The 16,182-nt window shown below is 44.0% G+C and overlaps 1 long non-coding RNA gene across 2 annotated transcripts in view; it reads left to right on the forward strand.

Annotated features, from left to right (window-relative positions):
- LOC105100557 (uncharacterized) overlaps positions 1 to 16,182 on the forward strand; it is an 81,608-nt gene that overhangs the window by 11,172 nt on the left and 54,254 nt on the right. For both annotated transcript variants that reach the window (XR_010383470.1, XR_004139360.2), the window contains exon 3: positions 6,660 to 6,791. This is a non-coding gene — a long non-coding RNA (uncharacterized LOC105100557). The remainder of the gene's footprint in view (positions 1 to 6,659; positions 6,792 to 16,182) is intronic.

Genomic DNA, 16,182 nt, shown 5'->3' on the forward strand with positions numbered 1-16,182 from the left:
AAAGACTTCAGACTCATCCTCAAGTCTGTGGTAGATTATATCAGCAGAAGACTTCCTCCACACAAATCGTGTATGAAATTTTGTGTGTGCTTACCCAGCTAGACAAAGGAAATCCGTTTACTTTTCTGGTTAACTCGAAATTTACAGAGATACTAAAAGTTTTTATAGGAGGATCCCTCATTACCTGGAAAGCAAAAGAGCTTGGGTGGCATTGTGTTCTGTTGACTTCTCAAAGTTGGGTCCACGAACCAGCAATATCCTTGTCTTTTTAAAATGCAGAATCTCAGGCCACCCCCCCCCCCATCTACAGATCAGAATCTCTGTAAAACAACCGCAGGTGATTGGCATGCGTGCTTATTCAAGTTTGAGAAGCATCGTTCTAGGAAATAACATGAGAGCGCCTGATGGAATTTCTGTAGTCCATCACAGTAGTTCCCCAAGTATGGTCCCCAGATAGGTGGTGTCAGCATCACCTGGAAACTTGTTAGAAATACAAATTCTTGGCCCCCACCGCAGACCTCCTGACTCAGAAAAGCTGAGGGTGTGTCCCAGCTGTTTCTGTGTTTCAGCAAGCCCACCAAGGGCGGTTCTAATGCATGCTAAAGTTTGAGTGCCACTTTTAAAGCAGTATTTCCTGAAATTTGTTTCTTGGAATAGTGAAGTTCCTCTAAACAGATATTATATGAAAAGGGTTCCATGGTGAAATGAGTTTGAGAAACACAAGAGTGTTTCATAGCCTTTAATATGTTAATGTGCACAGCTGTCTCCAAGAGGGGGATGTAGAATGCAGTATATGACAAACTCACTTGACATCAGAAGCATTTTTCATGAATTAACTCTTAGGGCTAGTGTTCCAAGGACCAAACTTTGGTAAGTGCTTTTGTCTGTAGTTTCTCAAATTTGCTGAAATATTTTCAGGTTGAGGATACAGTTTACCATTGGTTACATTTAAAGCAAAAGGTTCCAGAGAAGCCAGTTCACACTCCAGGGTTCTTGTTTTTGTTTTTTGTTCGTTTGTTTTTTGCCACACTCCTTTCCAGGCATCAGGTGCAATCACTGAGACTCTTTATTCCTCTTTTTCTCACATCTGCCCTCATCTTCTGTCCTAGGATTACAGGATTTGGCATCCCCTAGAACAACATCAGGGGCCCATTCAGCTGGAGGATTGGCTAGCATTTACTGAACACTTAGTCTGTTCTAGGCCTCATGTTAAGTCTTACTTGTGTGTTATCTCATTTAATCCTCACACCAGCCCTGCAAAATAGATGTTGCTATCAGTGTTTAGAAATACACAATTGATGCTCAGAAAGGAAGGGAATCCCAAAGCCCCATAGTGAATTAGAACCAGACGCAGGACCCCAACTCTGGTCTGATTTCAAAGCTTCTATTTATTCTGCCATTTCCACTACACGCTTTAGGCTGCTAGCATCACCTTGCAGGCTAAAATTTTGACTCCATGCCCTTACGTCTCTAAGAAGTCTGATGTTACTACTGGATTAGGATGGGTTTTTCTGGTGATGTGCTGAGCAATAAAGGGAAAGCCCCGGTAAGTTTTGCTAAAGTAAATAGCTCTTCCATTCAGAACAAAGCCAGGATGGTTCTACATACAAAATTAGCTTCTCAAAATCAACGAGTATTCATTGATACCTGAGTCATGTGGATGCAAGGGGAATAATACTATATGGTTCGTATGCCCAAACAATTTTGGGAAGACGAAACAGTCCATGCAAAAGGACAGTTACCCGTCCATACACAGCTGCATGTGCCAAGGGCCAACTGGGCTGGACAGCTTCTCAGCGCTACAGGGGTTTAAAGTGAGCAGAGATGCCTTCTAGTTGGGCTGGTGATGAATTTCTCCCTGAATCTCACAATCTATAGTAGAGAAGGCTACAGTGGTTCTGAGGAGGGAGAAAGTGATGGGATTTGAAGGACAACGAGAATACTTCACAGAGCAGTTCACCTCTGACTGAGCCTTGAAGACAAGGTCAGGATACGGAGAGGCCCTGGGAAGACCTTTGGCTGGGGAGTCCAGAAAACTTCAGATGCATGTAGTGTGACAACCCCTACCCCCACCCCCAGGTTCAGGTATCAGCCCCAGTGTCCAAGCGGAGTCCATGCCTCCCCATTGCCACAGGGCAGTGTTTACAGCAGAGCCCTGACTCTCCCCAGCTGACCCACAACATGACTTGCTTTTTTAATCGAGAAGCCTGCCCTTATGTTCGGTCACAGTCCAGAGACTTACTGAGTCAGTCCCTTAGCTTTGTTCAGGATGAATCCAGCACTTCCAGAGAATCCTTGTACTTGCTTTCAGGACTCATGCTCTCTGTTGGCACTTGTCTGTTGTTGAAAGAAGTGGCCGTCACTGACCCAGTTCCCACTGGGATGATCTGTGCTCTGATAGCTAAGATCCCAGTTTGCCTGAGAGAGTCCCAGTTTACTCTGTTGTTTGGAATGGCCCAGTTTGAATAGTAAATTACATGGCCACCCTAGTCACCTAGTTACCTAGTGCTGGCAACCTTCCAGCATGGGAGCATGTGCCCAGAGAGCCACTCTTGTCCCTTCTCCCAGCAAAATGGACCTGCATTTCTGGTACTGTTCACAGGGACATAATGCCATGGACCCATACCCTCACCTCTCCCAGGGGTGTGCAGTTGGGTAAGGCCGCTGCTCTGTGAAACTCACCCTCCTAGAACAATTGAAGTATCCACCTGGCTGATAATGATGACAAATTATCCAATTTATTTGACTTTTAACAAAAAGTACGTTATACTTTTCAAAGAGCACTGCTAACACATCAGTCACAAATTCTGCCCTGCTCAGTGGCCTCTGGTCCTGAATTCTCAGAGGAGAATCTGAGTGCCTGATGTTGCCACCCAGTGAACTGTTTCCTCTTTCCAAAGCTCAGAAAGAACTGGAAAGGTGTGCTGAGCAAATGTCAGGCATAAATGTTACATTAAGCAAACACTGGGAGGGAAGAACACAAGGTAGGCCAGAAGCAGCCCACACCACACAGCTGCTCCAAGGGCAAACAGACCACATGTCCTGGCAGACAGTGTGTGCTCAGACAAATGTTAACGTTGTCTTCTCCCAGCTCTAATTGGAAATTCTCTTTGCCACTTTTAATTTAAAGGACTCCAAGTCAGGCTTCTCTCCTGCTCAGCCGTGAGACAAGACCTGCTGGGCAGGAAGGCTGGAAATTCCCCCGAACATCTGGTTCTGCCTGGGGTGGTAGTTAACATAGATCATGTAGAGTAAAAATTTGTCGAGCATATACTGAGAGTGAGACCAAAGTGGTGACAGTAGGGTTTAGAATATGATGTGGTCCGTGACCAAGACAGTTTGCCAGCAAGGTTGTACGTCATCAGGAGAGGTGAGGCCGGAGCAAAAATCATTGGAAAGCGAAGTAGGCTCTGACTGGTACCCTAAAAGGAGTGGAAACAAAGTGTGATGGGCATACAAAAGAGGGGGAGAGTAGTTTTGATTTAGGGAAAGATAAAGATTCACTGAGGTAGGATTTTAAAATTTATTCTCATCATAGTAACAGCATTAACTAGTATTTATGGAGGGCTGATGAATCACGTAAGAGCTCTTCTAAGTACTTTAAATGTCTTTTTTTCTGAGTTAGTCTCATTTAAGCTTACCCTTGAAGAAAAGATGTAATTGAGAGAAAAAGAAGCGGAGGAGAAAGGATATTCCTGGTAGCAAGAACAGACCAACGAGAGGGGTGACGTCAGGAGGCACTCAGGAAACAGTCACTGCTGTAATCAGTTGTGGCCAGACTCCAGGGTATGTAAGGAATAAGAGATAAGGCTTGGAGCAGAAGTTGGTGCCTTAAATATCACAATAAGAAATCTGAGCTTTATTCACCAGGCACTGAGGTTCCGTTACATCAGTGACTCTTAACCACGCGTCTCCATCAGAATCCCTGGGGGCGCGTTCTCAAAGTTCACAAGCCCAGGCCCCGCCTCCCAGAGACTCAGTCAGTAAGTCTCACTGGCAGTTCAGGAATCTGAACTTTCTCAAAACTCCTGGGCATTTTGATGGACATCTCAGTCGAGAACTGTTAAAATAAAGGCTTCTCTTCTGGGAACTGCTGTGATTAGATCTGAGTTTTAGGAAGACTAGGCAGCAGTGTAGAGGATGATCGGTGGGGCACAGCCTGATCGCACGCAGCGTACCGAGGTAACAGACCCCTGCAGTAGCAAGTGAGGTGCGAGGAGGCCTCTGGAGGGTGAGAGCGGGCACGCTGTCATGCCCAGAGTGAGATCGGCTGGCCAGACGGGAGGAGGGAACGAGGTGATGCTGACAGTTAAGCTCATGCTAGGGGGAGGGTTCTGGTCTTGGCAGAGATGGGAAAGACAGAAAAGGGATTGTGTTTGAAGGCTAAAATGGTGAGTCTGGTTTTAAACATACTGAATTTGAGATGGCCATGGGTGACCTTAGGTGGAGAAGGGCACCAGACAATCAGAAATGTCTTGTTTAGAACTTGGATGTCTTGTTGGTGCTCAGCCATGTCTGGAGTCATTTGAATGGAGGTAATGGGGTGTCTGGCTCGTTCAAATGTTTGTTGAATAAGTGAGAATGTAAAAAAAGATTCCCAAGTGTAAGATTTGGGGAAGCTTCCCGTTAAAGGGTCGAGGGCAGAAGAGGAGTAACAGTGGATCAAGAAGATGCTGCAGGAGGAGCCACAAGAATGGAACGGCAGCAGAGACACAGAAAAAGATGTTCAGCAGGGAAGGTTTCTTCAGTGCTCACTCTTGGGAATGCGCATTGGGCCAGTGCCAGGGGCTGGCGTGCGCCTGCCCAGCCTGGGTGCCGCTGCGCAGTGGTTGTTTCTTCTCACGGTTCCAGCCAACATTGTGCGGTGAGACTCCTAGTGATCTTAGGAATCTCAGCTCTTTGCTCATGGAGACATTGGTTGCTAATTCTTGGGTCCGTATTTCAGGAAAGAACTGCATCCAGTATATAATCAGAGATACATATGAAAGTGCACATATATGTGTATGTGCATTTATAAATGTATATGTATGCACTTACATAAGGAGATACACTTGTCTGTATTTTTAAACTTTCATCTGAGAACATGTGCTATTTCTGTAATAATAGTACACTGAATTTGCCCAGGCCGCACCGGTCTATGGGTACAAATAAGGCCATCTTATCATTAATTCTCAATTTTCCCTGGCTCATTTTCCACGCGCCATGATCTCTGAGCCCCAGAGAATCATTAGGGGGTGTTCACATGTTAACAGGCTCCACTACCGAGCTACCCCTAGCCACTGGGTCAGGAGCCAGCATCTCTGCTGTCACTCTGCCAAGCCCGGCGTTTCTCTCCAGGTGCCAAAGCTGAGCAGCGTTGGAAACTGGTAGCTGGTTACAGTGGGTCCCTGTGGGGAACAGGTGTGGGAGAGAAAACTTGCTTTTTAACTCTATGCTCTGCTGTGCCTTTTGAAATTTTGTCTACACTTATACAGCATTTTTCAGATATAGAAATAATTTCAAAATTTAACAGGCTGTGTAGGTGGCTGGGTAGGAACCGGCTAGAAGGGCTCTCTGATTTCTGTGTTGTATTTTGATAGAAAAAAGCCAAAGCAGGGCTGCTTGTGGGTCAGCATGTTCCCAGAACAGCCCTGTCATTTTACTTCTCGGTAGTTGCTCTGCTCAGGATCAAGATGAGTGTTTAGGAGTCATTTAGGGGATGGAGTCAAATGCCAGCCACTCCCTGTAATTTCCACTTCCTTCTGATGGTTAAGGTTTGTGCTGCATGCGTCAAACTCATTCTGTCTGGCTTCGCAGCCTCGGGGCCTGAATAAAGACTCCACTGAGTCACCCAGAAAGTCACCAGACTTTCCCAAGACGAGGGAACCACCACCGGAGACCCAACCAAGGGTTCACATGAGTCTAAGGAAAAAAGTTTTTAAAAAAGAAGACAGGTGCTCTGAGAAACAGCAATTGTAACTGGAACTATTTATACAACCCTGTAAAGGGCTTTTGATTAAACTGTTAATGTGCTCAACTAAACTCCTCCTCTCCCAGGCAAGGTAGTTAAACTGTGGGCACATGTCTGTGCAGTTAGCGCTGTGGTTATGGGAGCGGGCCTGTGGAGGGCTTAGGTCTTCATTAGAAGAGGGGCTGTTGGTCCCTGTGAAGCTTCTAAGGAGGGTAGCCTCAGGGCCCTGCACACTTGTAACAGTGCCTGACATGTAGCAAATGCTTAATAAATGTTAGCTCTTTTTATTATTGCTGTAGTTGTTTCTATAAATTCAGGTGATTTAGAATGTCAGAAGCTAAAATCCTTTAAAAAAAAAAAAAAAAGAACCTGGAGTTTAGCTCTCTCAGGAGACCAACAGTGGCATCCAAAAACCATTTGTCATCATTTTAGCAATAATTACTCCCTCCAGAATGGCAGGATCTTTTTTTTTTTTTTTTATTCCAGAAGGTTCTCAAACACCTATTTGTTGGAGAGGAACAATGATTAAGATAATACCATGGCCTCTGCTGCCACCTAGTGGAAAATTAGATTATTCTAAGCTGTTCTCAGTTACACTGTGGTCATTGCGAACTGGCTCCCCGTTGACTTGAATTCATTACAGTTGTAAACCACCATCAGAATCCATGTCTGTCTTGATAAACGCCTTTTCTTTTATGCCCCCAAACAGCAAAGGCATGTGACCCTATGTGAGCTGCCAAGTCAGAAACCAGTGACTGTGGAGAACATTTCAGCAATGGCCAGGTCTCCTGGTCACTGGAACATTACCGGATCCTGAGAGCCGCAGAGGGTCTGTCACGTGGTAAGTCTCTGACAAACAACTTTGCCATAGTAATTACACACAGACCAGAACAAACAAGCCAGCAAGCAAGCTAACCAACCCCTACCCAACAGAAACTGAAAAATGGAAGCTACCTAATCACATTTCCCTTTCGAGTTTTTTAAAGTGATTTCATATGTTATCTTAAGTTATGCTCAGAAAAACCTATGAAATACAGTATTTTTTCCCATTTTAAAGATGAGGAAATGGCTTCTCAGGAAGGGTAACACAGCCAGGAAGTCAAGCAAAAAAAAAAAAAAAAATCGAAGCTGTCTTCTGACTGCAGATGCCAAGCTTTACACGTCTTGCTGCTCTGCTTTGCAGGGTCCTGTGGGTGGCTCGTCAGGGAAGATATTAGGAAAGAAGGGAGTGTTCTGGTTTGCTTTTGAGAGAGGAGGGGTGAACCCTGTAGAGGGAAAAAGGGCACCCAGGGCAGAAGGCAGGCCCGGAGCCCGCAGGCTGCCAGGCCCTGCTCAGCGCCAGCCCCGCCACCGTGTCCAGATGCCTGCCCGCTGGTTCTTCTGGCTCTTGCTAATCTAGGAATTCCCCGTAGATTCTCCAGCCCTCCCCTCTCCCTGGGCAAATCCCTTCCAGCTTCAAAAATCAAAAATAAAAATCTGCCTTCACCCAACTGTCACCGTGAATTCTACGGTGTTGCTCCCCTGGTCTTCAAAATTGCTCCCCTTGTCCAAATTGCAGACTCAGCAATTTCACCCCCACAGTTAGTCTTTAATGCACCGCAGCATGGCTTTACCTGAATCCTACTCCATCCCCTGGAAATTGCTGTGGCCCCGGTGACCAAAGACCGCCTACTTGCCAAATGCAGTGGATTTCTCAGATGTCTGCTCTACTCCCTGGGGCATTCACACTGTTGACTGTGGCTGCCATGCTGAAATTCTGTCCTTCCACAGCTCCTGAGATGTGGCGCCTCCAGGTCCCCCCTTCACGGGGGCCACTTCTCAGTCTCCTTCATGGCAACGCTCTTATTCTCCAAGCTCCCCCCAGGAGAACTCTCAAGGGAGTGGCACCACCCGACACTTAATTCCATGTCTTAGCCTAGACCTCGCCGCTGAGCTCCTGTCTGGTTGGATCTCCCCGAGACACCGTAAATGCACTGAATCCAAACTGTGCCCATCACCTTCTCGCCACCAAGAGAAGGAAGTAAAAGTTATCGACAGAAAAGTGTAACAGTGAAAAAAAAAAGTGAATGGAAGACTGCTGGGTTTAAAGGGAAAGTAATTTTTCATGTCATCTAGTTGGGGAGACAACTTCACCTAAAACCTTAAAATTTTTGTTTCACCTTTTTCTTCTGCAAAAGTTTCAAACTTACAGAAAAGTTGCAAAATTAAAACAATAAATTCTCATGTATCCTTCACTGAGATTCCTCAGTTGCTAATACTTAGCCGCATTTGCTTTATCTCCCTCCCTGCATAACTATATGTACATATATTATTATTGCTATTGCTGAATCATTTAAGAACAAGTTGTGAACATCACGATTGCTCACCCCCAAATGCTTTAGCAGCTATCTTTTAAGAACAGAGACATTCTTTTGCATGGAGCCGTGAGCATTTAGAAATGCAGTGATGATATAACACTATTATGTGATAGGCAGTTCATGTAAAAAATTTTCGCAGTTGCCCCAATAATGTCCTTTATAACAATGTGAGTTTTTCTCCCTAATTGTTCATCCGGTAGAGAATCATGCCTTTTGCGTTTGGTTGTCATGACTCTTTCATCTGGAATGGTTCCCCAGCCTTTCTTTGTCTCTTCTGACGTTGGCATTTTTGAAAAGTGCAAGCCGGCTGCTTGGTGGCTTGTCCTTGAGTTTGGGTTTGGCTGATAGTTTTCTCATGGTTAAATGTGGGTTATACAGCTTTGGCAGGAATGTGACATGAGTTATGTCCTTCTCGGTGTATCTTATCAGGAACCGTGATACCAGTTTGTCCAGTTGTCAGTGATCGCTTAGCTACAGTGTTGTCTGCCATTAAAGTACTTTTTTCCTCTTATAGTTAATAATCCATGAGGAGAAATTTTGAGAATGTGTTAATATGCTCATTCCTCAGCAAACTTCCACCTAATGGTTTTAGCATTCCTTAAGGATTCTTATCTAAACCAAATATTAGTATGATGTCTTAAAGTGGTGATTTTCTAACTCTGTTATTCCTTCTACATTTATTAGTTGATGTTCTGTTATAAAGAAAAGCCTTCCTGCCATCCTTATTATTTGTTTCTTTGTTTCTTTTTCTTTTCTTAGTATCATTAAAGACTCGTGGATTTTGATTGGTCCCCCCCAAAGTGTTGTAATCCATTACTATCATGATTCTTTATTATTATTTTGCTCAAATTGTCAATGATTTGGTCAATAGAAGTCCCTTCAAGCTTCTTCCTCTGTCTTTTTTATGTGCCCTTTTACACATTTTTTTAAAGCCTTCCCTTATTTTCTGCACAACAGAATGTTGTAGTTTTATCTTTTACTTTCAAATCAGGTATTTTAATGGGAGGTGATATTTAAACACCAAGATCTATGTGCTAGCTGGGATAGCATGACTTTTAGGCTTTTTCAGCAGAGCGAGCTGGGAAATATATATACATATTTCATATTATTTTTTGATTTTTGAAAATCGTGATTACTAATATCTCTGATTTTAAGCGAAGAGCATACGTTTTTCCTTATTTCTTCCCATTCCATAAATTGTACCTTCTTTTCCCCACGAGGAAAACCTGGTCCCCCAGAAGTGTCATTCTATTTATACTGATGAACACAAAACACTTTCAGTATTGCTAAAGTCATGTCATTACCACACAATATTCATTTGTGTTTCTGTTTTTCGTTAGATTGAGGGTATATATCTTACTATGTTCCAAATGACTTGGATTCCTTCTGCTTTTTTCCCCCTTCTATGTAGTCCTGTCATCCATTTGTTACATTGTAAATTTAATCTCTTTCTGTTTTTATTCAATTCTAGGCTCCTCTCCACGAACTTTTTGATTTAATTTAATATTTTAAATAGGCAAAATACCAGCATGCTTCCAAAAGTTAAACCTGTATACAAAAAAATAGTATACTCTATCTCTTCTTTTCTACCCCACTCCAGGTAAATGATTCTATTAGTTTCTGATTTATCTTTCCTAAGTTGCTTATTTGCAAGAAATAAGTCACTTGTATATATTATTTCTTCTTTCATACAGAACAGGCAACGTATTAAATATTTTCTTTTCTGCCTATGGAATTTAATCAAGGAAGCCTCTGTAAAAAAGTACAATTTGAAGGGCGAGGGCATAGCTCAGTGGTAGAGTACGTGCCTAGTGTGCACCTCCATTAATAAACAAACAAATAAATAAGCCTGATTACCTCCCCCCACCAGAAAAAAAGTACATTTGAAACTTCTACTTTTTCCTAAGGGTGGGAAGCCGAGCTCAGTGGTTCTTATGTTAAGAACCAATGGTTCTCACAGTATGATCCTTGGAGCAGCTTCATGGCAACCCTGGGAGCTTGTTAGAAGTGCAGTTCTCCAGCCCTATTCCAGACCCACTGAATCAGAAACTCTGGGGTTGGGCCCCAGTGATCTGTCATTTAACAAGCCCTCCGGATAATTCCGACGTGTGCTAAAGTTTGAGACCTACTGGCCTGGGAATAGTCTAGGAAGGTGGAAGCTGAGAAAATAGCATCTCCCTTTCATTGAGTGCTTGCTTTGTACCAAGCACAGGTATAAGCACCTTATATACATGTATTCCTTGTATGACCCTCACGATAGTGCTGGCCAGTAGAGCTTGTGGTTATTCTAGGTTTACAGGTGGGGAAACCATGGTAGAGATTTTAAACCTGAGCAGAATGGCTTTAACCATAAGCTTAACCGTTACTCTATGCTACTCCTCAGCATAGCATCAGATATAATGAGAACTAAATTTCTCTCTCTGCATCTCATCAGCCTGAAGCTGAGAATCAAAGCGGGCATCGGCTCCTGCCCCATCCCGGCGCTTGCATTACCTGCATTGCCCTCACGGTGGCAGTGTAGCCTTAGTTAGCGGGTGCGTCTCACCTGGCTGCGCGCAGGACACTGGAGGCGCTGCTCAGTTGGGACGTAGCATCCAGCCTAGGTCCTTTGCAGATAAAGACGAGCATTTCTGCCGTATAGTGTAATTAGGACTCCATTCACTCACTCACTCACTCACTCACTCACTCACTCATTCATTCATTTATTCATTCATTTATTTCACTTAGCAGCCATACATTAAAAGCCTACTATTAGTATAGGAGCGCTTCAGGAGGTGCTGGGGATACAAAGATTTTTCTTTTCATTTTTTTAATTTATGTTATGCTCCAAGACCCTCAGGAGCTCAAAGCTGAGTGAGCAGTTTGGAAAAAGCGAATACCCTGTAACCGCGGCAAGTGCTCAGCCTAGTAGTGGTGGGAATGGAGTGTTGTGTAACGCAGAACAGACTCCTTCGGGCCTCCACTTAAACGTGGCTTTTGTAGGGACGCCTTCCCTGGCCCCCAGACCAGGTTATGGAGGCCTGGTCTCTGGTGTCTCAGATCCTGTACTTCTCCCAGTGCAGCACTCAGCACACAGCAGTCTTATCCCTTGTTTAATTGTCTGTCTTTCCTGATAGGTGTAGCCAGCTTCTGAAAGACAGGGACCTCCCTTCCTTGTCGTGTTTCTCACTACACCCCCAACACCTGTCATAAAGTGTGTTCACATTCACAGTGGGTGCTCAATAAATACTTACTGAATAGAGACTAACCGCAGCACAATTGTTCCATGACACTCAAGAGCAAAAAACATGATGTCTTTATGCTCCTCGATCAAATCAAATATATACTTACCAAGATTAGCAACAAGTCCAATGTTAGTTTATTATTTAAAATTTTTCCTTTCACTCCTTATGGTTTATACCAAAACCCCAGGGTTAGGGTCATGCAGTCCGTACCCCTGCCTTTGGTGCTGTGCAGCGCAGTTGTCGGGCTCTGCTCTTTTGCTTCCAGTTGTGCTTGCTGCTCAGGTAGGGCTCCACTGTACCCCTCCCAGCCATCACTCTGACGCCTGCCGGCAACTCCCCCCATCTAAGTCCTGCCCCTCTCAAATACTGCTTACGAGCTGTACGCAGGTACCAGGTGAGGCCCAGAACTCACGCACCCCTTACCCTTCCCAGCCCCTGAGAAGTCATCTCCAGGGTGGGGCCCCTCCCCCCTTCCTCTCTCCCCTTCCCACTTGGATAATCATCCAAAGCACCTTTGTGACTCTCCTTGCTATGGTCTTAGGAGGAGGAGAGAAAGATAATTTCCAAATTAAGACTGATAAACTTACAGCTTCAAAAAGACAAGATACCAATTAAGTCAGCAACTCTCCCTGTTACCAAATGAGTGAATGTGCATTTTTGTGGAGCAGTCTTTTATCAGGACATTGCATATTTCTGCCCTGAGGTAACTGAACTCCTGTGAGTCAGCAAGCGCCCATTACTTCTGGGCTTGTCATTTCTTTTGATCTCAGCACAGAATACCTGCTTTCTGATGAGGATTAATGGAGATAATGTCTTTGAAAGCACTTTGGGAACCAAAAGTACTATACAAATGTGGAATACTGTTGGTATTAACTGATGATTTCTGTATTTTACAGCCAGAGGAGAGATGACAGGATAAATGACCTCTCTGAGGTCCTTCCCAGCTCTCCCATGATGGCTTTCTTGCTAAAACCTGTCCCTTCAGCGACCTGTTATTCTAGAACACTGTGTGCTTCCGGAAAAAGCTGTGCTTCCGTGTTTACTCCTTTTTCTTTCTTTCTTACTGGCTCCTAATCCACACCTAAGACTCTGAGGTGCTCAAGCTGAAACCACTTGTGAGGCCAATAGACAAGGAACTTTGGGGGCCCCTTTTGATTCTAAAAGTCCGTGATTTATCAAAACGCCTATATGCTAATGATTACAAAAGCCTGATTTCCCCTCTTTTCATTCACTCATTCCTATATTCGTTTGAATAATATTTATTTAGCACTTACCCTGTTTAAGATATCATTCTAAGCATTTCTTATATTTATCACTGGCGACAAACATATCTACATAGTATTCTGATAACACCTGAAATTTAGCGACTGAATTTAGCGCTCGGTCTCTTCCCAGCTCCTCAATCCTCACCCCGCGCGCTCTTCATTCAGAGCTCCCCCCAACCTGCTACATGGTGCTTCTCTCTGCTTTATATTCGCATCCTTGAATGCCTTGCCACTAATGTGCCTCCACTTCCACACCAAGGTTCTTGACTGTTACACTGTCCATTGTGTTTATATTGGTTGTTAGGGGAGAGCATTCAGAAACTCTGAGATGAAACAGTGAGAAGCAGAGCATTGACCTAAAAGCCGCAGAATAAAAACCTAGTAGGATATAGAATAAAAGTTCTGGTCTCATGGACTGTGGTTTTTTTGTAACCACAGGAATAGCAATCTTGACCTGGCTCAGCCCAGAGTTAATTCTGGGGCAAATATTCAGGTTTAATGTACACTCTGACATTGCGTGCAGACAAGGACGATTTAATTGTGAGTGAAGGTGGCCCGTGGGCGTACCGCCTGGACTGTGCCTTCCTCTGCTATCTCCCGAGTCATCCATCACTTCTGGTGTTTTGGAGATTAACGTGCCCCCTCCTCTTGCATTATATAGTTTGGTTTGAGTGACTATTTTTTATAATGTGACCCTGTTCTCTAGTCACAGCTTTCATGTCCAGAGAAGGTATTTTCTGTGGGAGCTGTAAAACTGGGATTGGGCGGGAGAAAATGTGTCTCCCTGCGTTCCTATGAGAATCAGGAGCACTGGCCAGCCAGACCCTAGCATGTGAATTGTGAGAGCAAAAATGGTGCAGATGGAGTAGTAATGATATCTGACATGCGTTGAGTCCCCTCCATGGGACGGGCATGGATGGGAGTGCTTGACAAGTACCACACTTTGACTTCTCGTGCATTTCCTGAATGAGGGCCCGAGGCACAGAGAGGTTCAGTAACCTGCCTGAGGTGAAACAGGAGGTAGTGGATCTGGGATGTCAGCTCCAGGATTCTGGCTGTAGGACCCACATGCAACCACTGTGCTCCACAACCTCTCCTGCTTTCTGAGTCTTGATTCCATCAGTTTCTGCCTCCTTTTTCATCATCTAATTATAACCTCACTCTTTTTGGAACTGTCTGCTTTCCTCTAACCTTGGCTTTTTTCCCAGTGGAGTACAATTTCGTCACACACACACACACACACACACACACACACACACTTGCAGCTACTCAGGAAAATGACCCTCCCAGCCAAGCCTGGCCCCTAGGAATTTCCTGAGAAGGAACAGCTCTTTTGCAGAAATGGTCAATGCAGCAAATGGTCAACTTTACTAAGAAAAACCTTTTTTAGTTAAAAACAATATACCAATCATGAATGTATAGCTCAATGAATTATGGCAAAACAAACATAGCTATGAAACCAGGCCAAGATGTGGAATGTTATCAGCACCCATAGCCCCCCACCATACCGTCCTGTAAACGCTGTCCCTCCCTCTCACCCTGAAGCAGACCACTTCAGAAATCTACATTCGTTTTGCCTAGTTTTGAACTTTATATAAAAGAAATCATACTTCATGCACTTTCTTGTGCCTGACTTGTTTTTTGTTTTTTTTTTTTTTTTTTTTTTTTTGGTCTTTCTTAGCTTGTGAGATTCATTCATGTTGTTTGGTGTAGTAGTTATGGTTTGTTTGCTTTCAGGGACATACAGCATTCCATCGTATGAATACACCACAACATATTTTTCCCTTCTACTGCTGCTAGACATTTGGATCGTTTCCAGTTTGAGGCTATTGTGAATCGTGCTACCATAAACACTCTTGTACGTGTCTTTGGTGAGCAAGGGCATAATCTGTGTTGGGAATCCACCTAGCACTGTAAAAGGAGAACTTTTAACCCAGAAGGCAGGGACTTGGCAGGGTTGGTGAATGGGACATATTTGACAGTGAGATCACAGGAAAAACAGTTTTGACCAACCGGCATATCTTTAAGCCATAACTCTTAAAAGATACTCTTTTTTTTTCTAATTTAAATTTTTAAAAAAGCCTGTGAAAGGCCTCTTCTTGGAGAACAAGGTCTTTTGTAGAAGGTGTTCATGGGCAGAGAGCATTTTTTTTCAGAGTATATTCATACTTGAGGGCCACTAAACCTGCCATCGTGTGGATTTCTACCATAGTGAAAAGGAACAGAACTGGAGGAATAAAAGTGGAGTGTGTGTAGTTATAGTGCAAAAGTCTGAAGTTTCAGCCGTCGTGGGCACAAAGTCAGGGAACTCTGAGAACCAGCTGGTTTATAGAAAAGCAGTTCACCCAAAGCAAGCTGGCGTGGACTAGGATAGAGCAGTGCTTAGTGGGGAAGGCAGGGTACCGAATCTAACAGCAAGGTGAGAGAAAACAAAGACAGTCCAGACAGGGGGCAGCAAGGCAGGATGCTAGACGTGCTGGCTGAGGCATCCACCAGGTTTCTTCCACCAGGGTGCAAGCTCCATGGGGGGCAGGGAGAAGGATGCAAAAATACAAGATGGAGAGCACCGTGCCCAAGAGGTACTGTGTGATGTATCCTGGATAAAGCTGTGCTTGGACTCAGCTGTGTCTGAACCAGATAGACCCTGACTTAGAACAACACATTTCGAGCTAGGTTTTCTGATGCCTGCATCCAAGAGGCTCTTCACTAACAGAGAGAGATGTGTCACTTGTTGACGTCACAAGTGAAGCGGTAGCCTGGAGCCCGTGCTCTCACTTCCTACACTATGCTGCCAGAAGGGGCAGATTTGGAGATGAATTTGGTAAGATTAAACTTAATAAACAAAAATAGAATAGACCTGAGCACGAGAGCACTGTCCAGCACTTGTGATGAGTCCTAGGCAAATAATGGCTGCTAGAGAAATAAAAGGGACAATGTCCTGAAAGAAAAATGTTGGCTTTGGTTCCTTCCAGGTGTCTGTATGCACAGACATCACTTTGCAGCAGATCCTTTTCATCTGATGTGGCAAGCTCCGTGTCCCTTTAATTTTTTTGTGTGAAGTTCTCAGCGTAGAGATCAGTACAGAGACATCACTATGACGAGGTGACATGAATCAATGATTCCCAACCTGGGCACCTGCCAGCACATTGAAGATGTTCTGTGTGCCGCTTTGTGGCTGAGAAGTCAGCTTTGGGTCCAACTGTTGCATTTTTAAAGTAATGTTTTATCTGTGCTGGATCTTAAGATTCTGCTCTATTTTTGTACTCTGCAATTTTACTTTTATTTGCCTATGATTAATTTATTGCTATTTATCCTTCTTAAGATTGTTTCTGCTTCCTGAAACCATATATTATTTTCTTCATTTGGGAGAAATTCTTAACTATTAT

The sequence above is a fragment of the Camelus dromedarius genome, chromosome 12 (assembly GCF_036321535.1).
Source record: "Camelus dromedarius isolate mCamDro1 chromosome 12, mCamDro1.pat, whole genome shotgun sequence".
Lineage (NCBI taxonomy): Eukaryota > Metazoa > Chordata > Mammalia > Artiodactyla > Camelidae > Camelus > Camelus dromedarius.